Source organism: Hippopotamus amphibius, chromosome 10 (assembly GCF_030028045.1).
Source record: "Hippopotamus amphibius kiboko isolate mHipAmp2 chromosome 10, mHipAmp2.hap2, whole genome shotgun sequence".
NCBI classification, from domain to species: domain Eukaryota; kingdom Metazoa; phylum Chordata; class Mammalia; order Artiodactyla; family Hippopotamidae; genus Hippopotamus; species Hippopotamus amphibius.
In genome coordinates, this window is record NC_080195.1 from 62,378,069 (window position 1) to 62,390,985 (window position 12,917).

General features: G+C 39.2%; 1 pseudogene; it reads left to right on the top strand.

Annotated features, from left to right (window-relative positions):
• The first annotated feature begins 632 nt into the window (after window positions 1-632).
• Window positions 633-3,592, top strand: LOC130829838 (40S ribosomal protein S3a-like; annotated as a pseudogene).
• The last annotated feature ends 9,325 nt before the right edge of the window (window positions 3,593-12,917 follow it).

Here is a 12,917-nt window from a genome sequence, read left to right on the forward strand (position 1 = left end):
AGCTGCCCAATAATCAGATCATGAGCTGGACTGACTGGAGATGAGTAAAAAGATCAGAGAACATTAATCTTACAAGTGAGAGAACAGAGATAGGAAAAGGAAGCAGAACAGGGAACATAAATTTCAGACTTGGTGATGTTGCCATCTTCAGTTTACTGTGAGGACTAATAGAAGTATATGCCTCACAGCTGCAAAATCAGGTAGCTCTGATTTGCATGGTTTATAATTTTAACATGCTTGTTGGTGGCATGAATTGAGTAATAAAGTGCTGCATGGAGAGTTTGTTTATCGAAGAATCACTGCCTAAGAGTTTAACTTTATTGGCCCATTTCATGCATTTGAGTTCAGTTTCAATCATGAGGGAAAAAGTCATCCTGCTGAATGACAGATCCAGGGGTTTTCAGAGATAGTGGAATTGTAAATGAGCAGCTCAGCACCGGATATTTATTTCTTCTTTTTTTCTTTTATTGCTATTAGACATGATCAAAGAATAAAATAAAAAGACATATGTCTGCCTATCATGTGGCCCTAATTCTAATTCCTGACCATTTCTTTAATAATACAGATATTATATTTCAAAATTAGAGACTAGATTTGCTCAAAAAATCTGCATTATTTTCAATACATGGCAAATGGCGGTGAAACATATTTTGAAATTTATCTCTTAGGTTCAAAAGGCAGCCAGATAACAGACTCACATTATAAACTATGGCATCTGCATTGCCTCTATCTTTGCTTCTTAAAGATAAAATTTATTACATTCTTTCGCAATGTGCAATCTTATTAAAAAATAAGCTAGACATGAGAGCATCTAAACAGAAGTTACTCTTTTGAATCTAGCCACTAGCCACTCATTAAAAAACACCCAGCAGCGTTCACCCTTCTAACTGGAAAATGTTTTTCCTCCCAGTGAGTTCTTTCTTTGATCCTTTTAACCAGATTCATGAAGGAAGTTTCCAGATTCTTGAGAGTATCAGGCAATTGGTGAACCCGAGCAATGGATAGGAAAAAAATTTTTTATGCAGTGGTGCCTGGGTCACTTTTGGTTGATAGCAATTTTCCAAATGAACAGGCATCATCTGCTCTAAAATGTCTGTTCCCACTTGGCTAGAGAAGAAGACGATTAGGGAGTGGCTGTGTTGAAAGAAAGAGCTTAGGTAAAGTAAATGAGCTCTGGAAAAATATTAGAAGTGAATCTATTAATGTATTTACCCATCATTTATTTATCTATTTATTTAGAGTACTATAAAGCCTTCATAAAAGCTATATTTCCCCCCAAAATATTAGTCTGAAAGTGTCTTGACTAATTATTGTTTTGAAGCTCTCCTGTGGTGAGCATTTCCCCATCTTCCAAAGTATTAAAATCTCCAGTTTCTAGCTGAGCACAAGGCTCACCTGAAATAAAGACTGTTTCATAGTCTCTCTTCACTAGTGGCCAGGGAAATGTAGGCATCCTTTGCAAATTAAGTGTAATTAAGTTCTTAATGCAATGTCAATGTGATATAAATGGAAACGGGGGACAATTTCTGAGAAAAAACTTCAAAGGGCTTGGTCTTTATCTTTTCCCTCTTCTTCCTTCTGGACTGGAAATGGACAAAATGGCTGGATCTCCAACAGAATTTTGAGTCATGAGCTGATGTGAGGGATGGAAGCCATGCACGATAGATCATCAAGAAAGAAGAAACTTGATCCCTGACGCTGGGGTATCATACAAGCTCTGGATTATCTCCTTCTTAACTTCACTTTGTGACAGAAATAAACTTCCATCTTATTCAAGTCATTGTTATTTTGGAGTTTTCTGTTCCCAACTTGTCCATTTGCAAAGGGCAGTTTTGTTACTGTTTTCGTTCCCCTTGGCAACTAACACTGGGACTACCGAGAAACACTGGCTAAATATAACCATTTATAATCCTCCAAAGCTAGACAAAAATGTTGTTAGTTATAAGAAGAAAAGATAGATATATCTAACGGTATCAAAGTATAATACAGCTGTTACCACAAACAAATTCAGGAGACAAATGGTATGACAAATTAAACATATAATACAGATGGCAGACAAAGGATTAGGGTACAAAATGTACAAAGAACAACTGCAAATTGAAAAGAAAAATACCCCCATAGGGAAATAGGCAAAATAAATAGGTAGAATAAACAACTCAGACAAGAATCAATACAAATGATTGATAAGCTTTTGGAAAGATGCTAAAGTTCTTTAATAGGCAGGGAAATGAAATTAAAGTTAAAATGAGATATTACTTTGCACTTATTGGATTGTCAAAAATTAAAAAGAATGAGAATGCGATTATTGTCAGTAATGCAAGAAAAAGAGTACTTTCATACATGGCAGGTGAAATTAAGTGTTACTGCCTTTTTGGAAAGCAATCTGACAATATCTATTAAAATTTTAGATGGACTTTCTCTAACTTAATATGCCCACTCCTGGGATACTTTCCCAAAGCAATAAAACTGTGAGTAATGACACATGTACAAAGATGCCAATTACAATATTTTTCATGGTGGCAAAAAAATCTAGAAACTTCAATAGAGGAATTGCTGAATAAATTATGGTACATCTACACCATGGAATATCATACAGCCATTAAAATGAGGAATTAGAGCTCCTGCAGTTGGTTTGACAGGTTTTCAATGACATTATTGAGTGAGGAAAGCAAGACCTAAAGATCTATGTATAATTGATCCCATTTCGTTAAACAACCAAGAGCAACATGTGATGTGTTTGCACATCTACACGAGCATATCAACATGTAGGGAAGCCCTTTTGCTTCCCTGAGCAGCACCATGGCGGCTGGCAAGAACAGCACCTTACGAAAGGCGGTAAAAAGGAAGCTAAGAAGAAAGTGGTTGACCCATTTTCTAAGAAAGATTGGTATGATGTGAAAGTACCAGCTATGCTCAATATAAGAAATATTGGGAAAACACTAGTCATGAGAACTCAAGGAACCAAAATTGCATCTGATGGCCTCAAGGGTCGTGTTTTTGAAGCAAGCCTTGCTGATCTGCAGAATGATGAAGTTGCATTTAGAAAATTCAAGCTTACTACTGAGGATGTCCAGGGCAAAAACTGCCTGACTAATTTCCATGGCATGGATCTTACCCGTAACAAAATGTGCTCCATGGTCAAAAAATGGCAGACCATGATTGAAGCTCACATTGATGTCAAGACTACCGATGGTTATTTGCTTCGTCTGTTCTGTGTGGGTTTTACTAAAAAACGCAACAATCAGATTCGGAAGACCTCATATGCCCAGCACCAGCAGGTCCTCCAGATCTGCAAGAAGATGATGGAAATCATGACCCGAGAGGTGCAGACAAATGACTTGAAAGAGGTGGTCAATAAATTGATTCCAGACAGCATTGGAAAAGACATAGAAAAGGCCTGCCAATCTATTTATCCACTCCATGATGTCTTTGTTAGAAAAGCAAAAATGCTGAAGAAACCCAAGTTTGAATTGGGAAAATTCATGGAGCTACATGGTGAAGGTAGTGGTTCTGGAAAAGCTACTAGGATGAGACAGGTGCTAAAGTTGAACGAGCTGATGGATATGAGCCGCCAGTCCAAGACTCTGTTTAAAAATCAGACTTTTAATGGTGACAAATAAAAGATCTTATTTGTGAAAAAAAAATGTAGGAAAATATCAAAGGATGAATTCTACATTGTCAACCTGGGTCAGAAAAGCAAGAAAGAAGATGTGAGTAGAAGTGTAAGAAAATGCAAGAACTGATACAGATTACTGCAAGAGGCCAAAGGCAAGACAGCAAAAAAAAAAAAAATGTATAATACGTTTGACTTGTTTCTGTTAATTATATATGTACATGTGTATAGTATATATTACATATTTGAATATATAAAGATATACACCAATTATGACTCTAATTTACATCCAGAAATACTGACCAGCATCTCATTTTAAGATAATTTTTATTACACAAAATGCCTGTTTATTATAGATTAGATAATACAGAGATGGAAATTAATTTTTTTTAAAGAATCCATAATGCAACCACCCAAAGATAGCCACTATTTTTAAATGCATCAAGTAATTTTTTAAATATACTATGATACTTTTGTAACTCATTCTCACATCTTTAATAATTATCCTTCTCATAAACTTATGATCTTATTTTCTAACAAACATGAAAACATCACTTTATATCCACACATCAAGTCTTTTGACAAATGTGGTCATCCTCAAATCACACCAACAGAATTGGGAGGGGAAGAAGATGGGCACCCTGGAAGGGAAAGGATTTGATAGTTCTGTTTTTTCCTTCTTTTAGATCTGCAGCAAATTCCTCTCTCCATCCTCTCTCTCTCTCTCTCCATTTGCTAGCATACTTTAACATCTTTTATGATACTGACCCTTCCATCTAAGTTAAAAACAATAACGTTATAAATTGTGATTCAAAGCAACATCGTGTGAATTATTTGGCTTTCAAATGGTTTAGTAACATCCATGTAGTTAATATTGCAAAACATTTTGTCTTCAGCAATTATGTGAGTAAGATTTGGGATCTGACTTTTGAGTCTATGTATTAGAGTGCTTGATAAGCTACATTTAAAGTAGAACGACTTCTGGTCATCAATATACAACAGATCTTCAAAGGGGTTTCTCTGTTGAGAATACATAGTTATTTTAAATGGTATTGTCCAGTCAGTTATCTGTGGGATTTGATCATTTGAATATAGCAGCTGTTGACAGAATTTAGCTTTCACCTGCTTTATTTTTTCAAGACATGACTTACTTTACAAGAAGGCTCTTGTTTTGATCCCCACTCTCTATTCAAGCCAGAGAATGAGTAACCCTGCCTCACACTCCTGGAGTTCTCATAATGATATCATAGGCCACATTTGAATCTCCAAGGCTGGCCCACCTACCTATCCTGTAGATTGGTCAACTACCAAGTGCCAACTAAGCCATGTCAGCAGCTCCCTGATTCTGCCCTTTTTTGGTATTTTTTTTTTCCAGTAGACTGAACCAAAATATTCCCCCTCCCTCGGCACCTGCCCTCAGAGTCGGCAAGAACATTCCTCTCCTCCTGACTATTCACAGTGGAAACAGGTGTATTACTTTTAACAGCTGCCACTTATTTATTCCAAATTAGGCCCCTCTGAAACTCCAATCTGGTTAGTTTCTTCTGGGTTTGGACATTTTGAAACCTCACAGCTCCTTGAAATGTATGTTAAACTGTTTTGTCTGCTTTATCTGGATTGATTCTTCTTTAAATGTCCAAACACAACAACACACCCTTTTTCTCAAGCCCAAAACACACATGAAAAATGACTTCCATTCTCCCAAAGGCCAAGTAGACAGCTTCAATGTCCATTTCCTACAGACTGAAAGCCAGCCGGGGTGATATTTCTCTTGCTCATCTCATATTGCCTGGGATTCTGTGAGGTTACTGCTGACTGTCAGTTTACCCATTCTAATTAAATTGCATTCCTGTAAGAAGCAACAAGGATCATCTCAATTAGGCTGCCATATTGGCTCACTTTAGCATAACTGATTAGCTATAATTATGCAGTACTTTCTTCAGCAGTTATTACTAGCCCATTGCTGCCCGCGACACTGCTCCAATAGGCGTCAGCATAGGTATCTCTCTCTTCTCTTCTCTTTTTCTTCAGTGGGAAATGGTGAATTAATTGGTTTGGGGGAAGAGTTATGCAGAACTGGCCCATCAATACTGAGAACTGATTGCATTAGCTGTTTCCTATAACCTCAAAGAGTTCCAATTTTTTACATCACTTCCCAAGTTATTTTAAACATAGTTCAGAAAGTCCTTTGCTCCAGGGAGACATTTTCAGGTTTTGCAAAAGGCTTTCATGTCCTGGAGAAGTGATTCAAAGCCAAGAGCCTTGTCTAGCTGTTTTCAGCTTTATAGCAATCAGTTAGCTGTTTGCTTCACCTAGAGACTGCAGCGAAAGAAAATGTCCTGGCAGTTGCAAGAAGATAGCAATATATTTCCATGGTAGAAAGGACACTTTATAGAATTACCTTTTTGGGGGGAAGATATTAAAGAACACTATCTAAATTATGAGCAAGTAATTGTTACATATCAATGGTTACAAGAATAGATTTTGAATCCCCAAATTCTAGGTTCAAATTTTGTTCTCCAAAAATTGCTAGCTCACCATCTCTGCCTCTGTTTTCTCATTTGTAAAGTGGGAAAAATAAAAGTTCTACCTTTTAGTATGTTATATGAATTCATATATGCAAAGTGCTTAGAACAGTGCTTGGAACACAGTAAATCTTTAATATGTGTTCTTTCTTAGTATTCTTAAGATGGCCTAAATAAATAGTAGACAACTATTGTTAACTATTAACTTGACATGTTGAAAATGTTGAGACCCTTAATTTGATTGTTCAAAATTACTGGGAGAGATAGCATTAGACCCCATGACTCCAAAATCGATGTCACCAGAGGGGGTGTTGCTGCTTCTCTTATTAATATTGTCTAATCCTATTATGCAGCAAGCATTTAAAGAATGAGTTAAATTAGTCTGCGGATTTTGGTTATAGAAATGGAATAGTTTCCTGGCATCCTACACCCTTGCCTCAGAGACATTTTGGGTGCCAAATCCAGATCCATGGGTTCAGCTTCTCAAAAACCAGTAGACAGATTTAGAAACAACGGCAAAAATGTCTGAAGTTGCCACTATTGACCTTTACAAACGTGTATAAAGTCTTGATTCAGCACTGGTCTACTCATTTCCTTTGCTCTTTTCAAGGTAGGTTTTTATCTCTCCCTTTTCCACCAGTACATTGACTAATGGGTACAAAAGACAACTTGCTATTTTTATTGATATTTTTACCTTGGGGATTATTCATTATATGAAATGAAATATTTTAAGGGAAAAAAAACCCAATGTGTTTATTGAATGGAATCCTTCTGAGGTAAGAATTTTAACAATTTATTTTCATTATAATCTCTTAGTGAATGTATGCCCCTTATTGCATGTATACTGGAAACAATTTGTTGACAAATCTTTTCTCCTACTAGACTTAACTCTTGAGAGCAGAAGCCATGTACTAATTATTCAGGTATCCCTAGTATTTTGCCAATTTTCGGCACTTATTGGGTGTTCAAAAAGTATTTGTTGAATTTCACTGAAGTAGAATACATAATACTCCAGTTTTATTTTAAAGGAGTACATCTTTGAATATCTATCATGTGAAGATGTTGATTATAATCGTACTTGGTTGAAACTCAAATAATTATCCTGGTTTAAGGTCATGTCATTCAGAAAAATACAAAATCAATGAGAATAATACAAACAATACCTTTGTTTTATATTATACATCACCTTTTAGAATTACTAAAATATTTAATGCATATCATTTGGGCTGAATAATAGCACCAGCAATTCTAAACTAGGTGTTAAACTGTTATGCCGATTACGGGTCACTGACCCAAAGGAATATTTTATTAGATTGTGAGAATGTTCTATGTAGTATTTACTCTCTGAGTGTGGTCATAACTAGTGTTTTATGGGAGAATATACTTGCCTTCAACTCTGAAGCACAAAGATACAACCCCTAATCCTAATTTTCTTCAGTTCCTCTTTATAGATCTGTCATGAGTATTTTTTCCTAAACTCTGCTCAAAACTGTCCATACTTTCAGCCTGGCTCCACTGTCATTGGCTGGTGAACTTGGGCCAGTTGTTTGTTTTGCTGTCCCTTTTATGTTCACCTATAAATTATGGAGCACTGAGATAGTTGATAATAGATAACTTCTAGTTCTAAAATTCCATGGATTCAAAAATCTTGGAATAATACAATTCAGATTTCTTAACAAATACTCTTCTTTAAAAAAGAAACTAAACCTTTCCCCACAAGTTCAGTTTCCTGGACATAATCAACCAGTTGATTTTTGTTCTCATAATACTCCTTTTAAACCACAGACCTAGATTTTCATTTCCCATCCAAAGTAGAGGATGGAGTGGTGATGCTTTTCTAACCAAGGACATGACCCCTCCTAAGCTGGAGCTCAGCATGCTTAGGAGCATGGAGCTCAGCATGCTTAGGAGCATGAACTCTGGAGCCAGACTGATGGGTCTAATTTGCTTGTTGGTTCATTCCCTAAGCATCTATTAAGGCCCTACTCTGTGCAGATGACTGGAGTCTGCTTTGAATGGAGCAGACCTAGCCCCTGCCCTAAGATCGCTTACCTTTAGTTAGGAAGCTAGACAATTAAACAAATAATAGTAATGATATAGAATGAAATTACCATGAAACACGTGGTAAAGGGATCTAAGAACACATTTAAGAGAGACACGGCCTAGAGAACACCTTCCTGTAGAAACGTTGCTTAATGGAGACCCAAAGGGTAAAGAGGAACTAGCACTGGCAGGGAAATAGAAAAATACGGATGGTTCTAATCGATGCTTAAAGAGTCAGCAGAGCTTGGCAAATGATTGGATATGAAGGTGAAGAGAGAAATAGGAATCAAGGATGAATTTCACGTATCTGGATTCCAAACCAAAGACATCACTTGCTACCTGTCCAAGTCTGTATCTTTATAAAATGTGGGTTATTTATATGTCTGCCGAGACCAGCTTGGCGACTCGGGGCGAGTGACGGGTGCCACAAGCTTAAAGAAACACAGACAGATTTAAGAGAAAGATGGGACTGGGGACTCAAGACCTCTAGGATCAAGAGCCTCATTGATTGATCCCACGATTGATACCATGTTGCTTTTATCAAGCTCTCGGCATAGCCGAAGGGTCTAACACTCCCAGTTTTGTCCCACAATCAAGGTTATCTTTAAAGTAAACAAAGAAAGGCCTCACATGACTGGGGGCAATGATCTTTGTTTGTCTCCTGGGTCCCGATTTGAACTGGGTGTGGATTTGAACTGGGTGTGGATTTGAGCTAGGCGTGGATTTGAGCTGGGCATGGATTTGAGCTGGGCATGGAGAGCAAAGCAGTCCTGAGACAGGAGACCTCTCTCAGAAGGATTAGGGGTCTGTGCCCCACCCCTGTTGGCCCCTCTGAGACTGTGCCTGTCTTAGGTTGTTCCTCCCCTGAGGAATCTTACCCGTCTCTGGCTAACCAGCCATCCTCCGGGGCCAAACAGGGTGATATGAGGTGTGCAAGTGAGGAAGGGGCTGCGCCCCACAAGAGGGTCAATTTTCTGTTTCCATGGTAGCCTATGCCCCCATGGCCTCCACGTCCAGCACCCTTAGTTCCTCTGCTGCTCAAGCAGGACATCCTGCATCCAGTTGCTAGGTCCACATGCTTTAATTACTTTTAGTAACATTTTCAAGGTTTCAGAAAGGCTTCTGAATGTTTTCCCACATATGTCCCTCATAGAACTGCTGTGAGATTAAGAGTTAATATATGTAAAGCATGTAAGCCAGTGCCTGGTATACAATAAATCCTCAGAAATGTTAACTATTATTTGGTCTTATAAAATAGTGTTGCTACTGACTCCATAGGTACCATTTCAGGGGCATTTGAGATTCTTTCCTTTGAGTGCAAACTTTTATTTTTAAAAAACAATAATAAGCAAGAGGGTCCTGCCTCCGTGACCTGTATTGCCCTGTGGAGAGCTCTATCCTAGCATTTCTCACCCAGGCTTCTAAGAACTGATACACATCTCTGCACCCCAGCCTCCAATAGGGTGCGACCTTCTTGAGGACTTATTGCTCTTTTAACCTACAGAGCCAAAGAGGGCATACTTGAAAATGAATGCGTGACGGAATTTAATCAGAATGTTTTCTTTGGGTAAATAGCAAATAGCTGAGTACAGAGAATCAGAGTTTTGATCCAAGGTGGGGAGACAGGAAGGAGTAGGACAAGGTGGCAAGGTGGTGTTGGACAGGATAGAAGGGCCCCCAGAAGTGGGGAGAGGGGCACCCGTGGAAGGAGGGAGCTCAAAAGACATGTCACTGATAAGCCCTATGTTGGTTGGGGATGGGTCTTGGGTTAGTTAATTACCACAGGCGAAGAGAACAGAAAGAGGAAGTTATCCCAGAACCAGGGAGTAGGATTAGAGATCAAAAAGTGCCATTAGGGAACACGAAGCCTGCTGTATCTGAGCAAATTAGTGGCCACTTTTTTTTCCTTTTTAAAGCACAAGAGGCCCGTACATCTTCAGTTATTTTCCTTGGTTTAATATATATTTTTTTGATACAAGCTCACAGAGCAAGAGAATAAAAATCATGTATTGTTGAATCCTTTAAAAAAAAAAAGTACCCTTAGGATTTGTCTTTAGGAGATCATTAGAAAGAACAGTTTCTGTGGCGTGATGGGAGGCAGTGGGCTAGGGAGAGACCAGGAGGAGGTCGCTCAGAATGGCGAACGTGCCTGGGATTCCCCGGGGGGAGACGCGGAGTCATGATCATCAGCACCCTTGGACGTGAGCCCTCCAAGTAATCAATCATTTGTGCAACACGCTTGGTTTGTAATTCAATTCAACTCGATATTTTAACATTTCGCTCCTAAAGAGATAAACCTGCTTAAAGCCCCTGCTTTTTTAGAAAGCTAATCTGCATGTAAATAAATAAAATGTAGGTATTATAGATGGTTAAGGGGTGGTGGATTTATGCATAAAGACGAAGCGATTAGCAATTTTCTACTGAGTAAAGCTTGCTGAGTCGGGGCACGTAACAGATTATCCCAGCAGCATGAATATTAGGAGATCTCGGCATCACTTGTCTCCCTGGTCGTGCCCCTAATTAAGAGTATCTTGCAGCATGTCCCCAGATTTGTGGTGTTCGCTGGGCCTTGTAAGTAAATATATTTCACTTACTGCCTTGAGACACATGTTTCAGCTTGTTGGGAATCATTTAAGTGCTTGATAATTCTCCTCTTCTTCTGTTGACATCTGGATAAATCCATTCTCGTTTTCAGGCACTTTGTCTCCAATTTTAATAATGGAAGAGGCTTTGTCAAGAGATTCTTAGTGTTTGTTTACTCAGAGGAATAAATATATTTCTTCTTATTACTTGCATCATGGTTTCCCAGCAGTGGAAGCCTTTGAAAGTAAACACGCATAATAACCTAACTTGATGAAGAACTCAAGTGAATCTAATCAATTATGATGAAACCAACTTGAAAACTGTTGGGGTTGCCAATGTGAAAATACTTTAACTCTTTTAACAATTTACTTAATAGGCATCGATTGAATTTCTGCTTACAGTGAAGGCACAAAAATGCTAAGGTGGTGAGGACTTCAAAGGAGACAGTCTCTGTGTCTCCTCCCTCCAGAAATGTATTGTCTAGCCCTGATTGAAAGAGGTAAGGTTGCCTGCTGATGAATTCACTGTGGTCATCAGTAAGAAGACTAGAATCGCTGTAACCTGCCAGGATAGAGCTCCACCCAAGTAAATGATCCCATTGTTTCACCGGCATCCACCCAACAACAGCTGCCACTTTGTGAATTTCCATCTCCCCTCGCTACTTCCCCAAGATACTGTCCTCTATTATGGTTTTACACATCTCAGAGTCACTCATCAATTTAGCATTCAAAGCCCAAACAAATGCTTGTGAATAGTAATAAGAGCAGTTAACATTGATTGAAATTTTACAATGCACCAGACACTGTGCTGACTTTTATTTATATATAATCTTTGCATCACCTTAGGAGATAAAATAAGAACCTGTATTAGGACAAAGACTGGGAAATAATATGTTTGTTAGGGATATTGTGCTGGCAAAACCAGAAACTGACTAAAGATAATTTAAAGTTGAGGTTAGGGGAACGAAATAGGGCTCTATTGGAAGGTTATAGAAAGAATTTATGAAAACCAAAAGCAGGAATTGAATCTAGGTTTTAAAAGGTCTGTAAGCGGGAAAGCTGTCTGGAACATAAGCAAGCAAGCTCTTTTTCTCTCTTTCCTCATCCCTTTATTGCTGCTGCTCCTGGTTCTTAGGATTCCCGCTGTTATGCTTCTACCGATTACCATGCATGTGGCACCACGTGACCACACCAGCGTGCCCACCTCAGCCCCCAAGTCTGCATCACTCAGTTCAAGCAAAAGACCCAGAATGAGAGCGGCATCTAAGCCTCGACTCTGTCTTCCAGGAGAAGACACCCTGATTGTCCCTGATTGGGTCAGGCACTCAGACTTGGTGTAATCAGCTCGGCCAGGACACCAGTGTCATCTTACAGACATGACAGCTTGTGCTTCCTTGCCTGAGGATGACAGCAGGCGCTTCTCAGAAAGGGGTGTGGGCTCAGTGGGCACGCCAAACCATGTCTGCTAAAAGTGGCTACACACCTGATAATTACAGAATCGATAGAACTTGGTGATCATTTGAATTGTGAGCATGAGAGAGAAGGAGAAACTGGAAATGACTCACAGGGTTCATTTCCAAAGATGGGAAGCCTTCCATTGAAGCGGCCGGCAGAGGATGATGAGGGAGGGAAGGAGCCTGTGAAAGAACGGTGTGAGGAAAAGGCCTCTCCTGTCAAGAAAAGCATAACCCTGCCTAAGGTTTTAGCTGAGTGGTGAGCTGGGAGTCATAGCTGCACAAACTCACCTCTTCCCCTGGCTTCCACCGTCCCCTGGGCTCCCTCGTTCTGACCTCTGCTTCCTGACCAGCACCGCTTCTCCCTGGGGGGTGCAGATTTCCTCTACAGATTTGCCTAAATTGTAGCCATCATTCCTGACAGAAGGAACTCCCTCTCCCGACCCTGCCCGACCCAGTCCCAATCTATTACTCTAAGAGAGCAAAGAGTGTGTTTATCCTGCCCATCACGGTAGCCCCCAAGCCTAGTGTGGGCAGTTCTAGATGGGCAATTTGTATATATTAAGTGAGAGGATATATGGACATTCTCAAAAAGCGATTGACAAAACACCTGGAGAGGGAGAGAACCACAGAAAATACAACCCGTATCAAAAGTAGCTAATTTCCAAACTAGAGATTTTATTCTTAAAATAACTAAATG